Raw genomic sequence first — 4762 nt, forward strand, 5'->3', positions numbered from 1 at the left:
CAGCACTACATGTACTGTGAACAAAGTAATGTTGTTTTCGAATCATAATGTACAGGGCAGGACTTACATGCCTGCAGCTGCACGTCTGCAGGTGACTCAGAACCCATCATCAAGGATGGTGAATGCAAGGCCATTAACACCTTGTTGGTGTTGCGGGGGGTGATCATCGCTTCCTTTCATGCCGCTTCAAAGGATACGTTTGCAAGGGCTGTGGAACAATGGGATACCTCCGACGTATGTGCAGGTGAGCTGCAAATCCTGCTAATCCTGCAAACCACCATGTTGCAAAGGAGAACAGATCCACGGCGGATCACGACGAACCAGAGCCTCAGACCGAGGAGGCAGAGTTATATGGGATGCACACATTTACCACAAAGTGTCCCCTGATAATGCTGAAGGTTGAATTAAACGGACTCCTGGTGTCAATGGAGCTGGACACGGGCGCGAGCCAGTTCATAATGAGCAAAAAGACTTTTGATAAATTGTGATGCAACAAGGTTTCAAGGCCAGTCCTGACCCCCATTCGTACTAAACTGAGAACGTACACAAAGGAACTGATTCTCGTAATCAGCAGTGCTACCGTAAAGGTCTCCTATGATGGAGCGGTGCACAATTTACCACTCTGGGTGGTACCGGGCGATGGCCCCACGCTGTTTGGCAGGAGCTGGCTGGGAAAGATACGCTGGAACTGGAATGCCGTCCGAGCGCTCTCGTCCGTTGATGACATTTCATGTGCCCAGGTCCTAAACAAGTTCCCCTTGCTGTTCGAACCGGCATCGGGAAGTTCCAAGGAGCAAAAGTGAAGATCTACTTGATTTCGCGGGTGCAACCCATCCATCACAAGGTGAGAGCGGTACCATATATGATGAGAGAGAGGGTGGAGATCAAGCTGGACAGGCTGCAACGAGAGGGCATCATTTCGCCGAACGAATTCAACGACTGGGACAGTCTGATTGTTCCAGTCCTCAAGACGGCACCATCAGAATCTGCGGTGATTACAAAATAACTATCAATCGTTTCTCCCTGCAGGATCAATACCCGCTACCAAAGGCAGATGATCTATTTGCGACGCTGGCGGGAAGAAAGATGTTCACGAAGCTGGACTTGACCTCTGCCTATATGACGCAGGAGCTGGAGGAATCATCGAAAGGCCTCACCCTCATCAACATGCACAAAGATCTCTTCATTTATAACAGATGCCTGTTTGATTCAATCGTCCACGGCAATACTCCAGAGGAACATGGAAAGTAGGCTGAAGTCGGTCCCGCGCATGTGATCTTCCAGGACGACATCTTGGTCACAGGTCGGGACACTGTCGAGCACCTGCAGAACCTGGATGAAGTTCTTAGTCGGCTTAATCGTGTGGGGCTCAGGTTAAAATGCTCAAAGTTGCGTTTTCCTGGCACCGGAAGTAGAGTTCCTGGGGAGAAGAATCGCGGCGGACGGCATCAGGCCACCGATTCGAAGACGGAGGCAATCAAGAACGCACCGAGACCACAGAACATGATGGAGCTGCGGTCATTTCTAGGACTCCTGAACTATTTTGGTAACTTCTTACTGGGTCTTAGCACATTGTTAGAACCAATGCACTCGTTATTGCGTAAAGGAGATGAATGGGTATGGAGTAAAAGCCAAAACAAATTGCTTGTATTGTATGATCCATGTAAGCATTTGGTACTAGCAAACTAGCAAACTAGAAAGCTCGCGTTGTCTGCATACAACTATGCCATCCCCCACAGGCCAGGCACAGAAAACTGTGCCGATGCTCTCAGTAGGCTGCCATTGCCCACCACAGGGTTGGAGATGGCGCAGCCTGCAGATTTAGTTATGGTAATGGAAGCATTCGAGAGTGAGCAGTCACCTGTTACCGCCCGACAATTTAGAACCTGGACGAACCAGGATCCCTTACTGTCTTTATTAAAAAACTGTGTGCTCCACAGGAGTTGGTCTAGTGTCCCGTTAAAGATGCAGGAAGAAATAAAGCCATACCAGCGGCGCAGAGATGAAATATCTATATAGGCAGATTGTCTCCTATGGAGTAATCGGGTAGTGGTGCCAAAAAGGGGCAGGGACACCTTCATTGGTGACCTCCACAGCACCCACCCAGGCATCGTAATGATGAAAGCGATAGCCAGATCCCACATGTGGTGGCCCGGTATCGATGAGGGATGGAGTCGGTGTCTAGGGAACAATTTTATGTCAGAGACTGAAGACAATGGCTTCGGTCTTCCCAATATTTAGTTGGAGGAAATTTCTGCTCTTCCAAACATCAACTATGGGCGCAGTGATTATCTGCATGGTCTTCTGCATCCTTCTGCGTATGCACTCCTGTTTGGGGTGCCTGAAGACCGTCTGGGGAGCCTGAAGACTGTTTTGGTCGACTGATTGCGCAGTGCAAGGCATGAGAAAACCAGAGGGGAAACCTGCTGAAGTCTGTGGCCGAGCCTGGAGTCCCTTGCTGCCTGTTGTCTAGTGATGAAAATTATTTACTTCACAATAAAGGGACCAAGGTTAAGTTTACAACTTTAAGGCAGAGATGCTCATTAAAATAGGAAATGGAAATCATCATCATCATCATCCTAGGCAGTCCCTCGAAATCGAGGAAGACACTTCAGTCTTCTTATTTATGCATAAGTTTTCTATATTCCAATTCAGGCTATTACATGTTGGAATTGCTAACCCCTGGAAACTCATTCCCTTTTAAAGCATTGCTATATTGGCTTAGAAATCCATGTTTCTTCTTCCTGTGGGCATTCAACTAAAAATATGAGAAAAGATGCGTACCTACCTTTTGGCCGAATGCCCGCCAGAGATCCCAGACTCGAGGCCTCCTCTTCTTGCGCAATGGAGTGCGTTCACGTTGGGATGTCCGCAGGAGTCACGTGGGCTTGGACACCCAATCACGGTAAAGTATTTTCTCATTCATAGTAATAAGAGTTTCGTAAATCTGAAACTTCTATTACCATGAATTAGAAACACCCCAAACACCCAAACACGACATAAAACATTAAAAAAAACATCTCACATAAATACACTATAGAAATTAAAGTGGATAGAAATGTTTTTTTAAAGAAAGAAAATTTGCCAATTTTTAATAAAAGTTTTGATTATGGTTAAAAGTAAATGTAATGTAGTGGGCAGGGTTTTTAAAAACAATATGTGTTTTTTTAATTTAATTTAATTATATTTTTGTATGTTTTTAAACTCTTACGCCTGTAAAATTAGGCTATGCGCCTGCTTTTATCAGGCGCAAGAGTTTTGAGGACATTTGCTGGGCAAGATATGAGTAAATCCCGCAATCTTGCCCATGCAAATGTCCTCACTCCCGAGATATGGAGGATCTGTCAAGCCAGAAACTTGACAGATCGGAAAAGCCGGCTTTCAGCGCATGCGCATTGCGCGCTGAGAACCGGCTTTTCCGATGCCTTCCCGGATCCGTAGAGACTTCGTACGGATGCGAGGAGGCTGTGATTTCTGGGCCAGAATTCATTCAAGGATAAGAAATACAGATATTAACTTCAGGTAACAGGCTGGCTCCCACACCCAGAGCATGATTAATCATGTTTTCAAGTGGCATTATAATATTTTTTAAGGGAGATGTACTATAAATTCCTAAGCAGGTTGGAAACTTGGTTCACTTTTTTTAATTTCCAGAAACATCAATAGTATTTCTTATTTAAACAATCCAGAAATAAGATCTTTATTGACAATACTAGACATAAGACAGATAGCACCCAAACAGCAGTTTTGGAATTAGAATTATAGAATTATACAGCACAGAAATAAGCCATTCAGCCTGTGCTGGCTCTTTGTAAGAGCTACCAAATTAGTCTCATCCCAGTCAATGTTCCTGTTAAGCTGTGCGGCCATGCAGCTGTCTGGAGGGCCCGCTCAGGCCGCTTGCCGGTTTACAATAGGAAAAACCGCGCATGCGCAGAAATTTAAATGGGCTGTGTAACCTGTTAAAGGGGCCGTGCACCCCCCAAAAATTAAAGGATCCATTGATCCCTGTGCTCTTTGCCCATAGCCCTGCAAATCTTTCTCCTTCAAATATTTATCCAATTCCCATTTCGAAAGTTACTATTGAATCTACTTCCAGCACCCTTTCAGATAATTCATTCCAGATCATAACAACTCCCTGCATCAATAAAATGATCCTTATCTCCCCTCTTGCTCGCAGATTCTCTCCCCTTTAACAGAAGGGAAGGGCACATGGAATGCATCGGTGCTACGCAGAGAAGCCGCATAGTGCTCCGACGATTTTCCGGGTAGCATCCCTGATCCCATGTGTGCAGCAGTACAATGGAGTAGCTGCTAGCTCTTCTTCAAGGGACACACTTACCTTTCAGGTGAGCTTAGATTTTTGCTTTTGGACTGGTTTTGTTACATTTTTTTGGAGTAGGTCAAATACATTAAAAAAGTTATTAAAGTTTACAGGGCGTACTGCTGGGCGTGGCAAGGTTTCGGCTTTTAAAGTAAGGGTTCTGAGAACTCCACTTGCTCCCAGTCCTGGGGCTCTACGTGGAGACGGTGCAGAGGTAACAAATGGAATAAGCTGCTCGTAAGGGAGAAGGAGGGAGAGGACAAGGAGGAAGCAGATGACGAGAAAGCAAAAGAGGAAGAAACAGAAGAAGGAGGCAATCCAGAAGCCCCATTCTGGCCAGAATATCCAGGATCGAATCATCTGCCTGTGATACCAGTGAACACAACCTCAACTGCCCTTTCAAGATTTGTCCCACACCTTACCTGCCCTCTGTTACTG

Source organism: Pristiophorus japonicus, chromosome 18 (genome assembly GCF_044704955.1).
Source record: "Pristiophorus japonicus isolate sPriJap1 chromosome 18, sPriJap1.hap1, whole genome shotgun sequence".
NCBI classification, from domain to species: Eukaryota; Metazoa; Chordata; class Chondrichthyes; family Pristiophoridae; genus Pristiophorus; species Pristiophorus japonicus.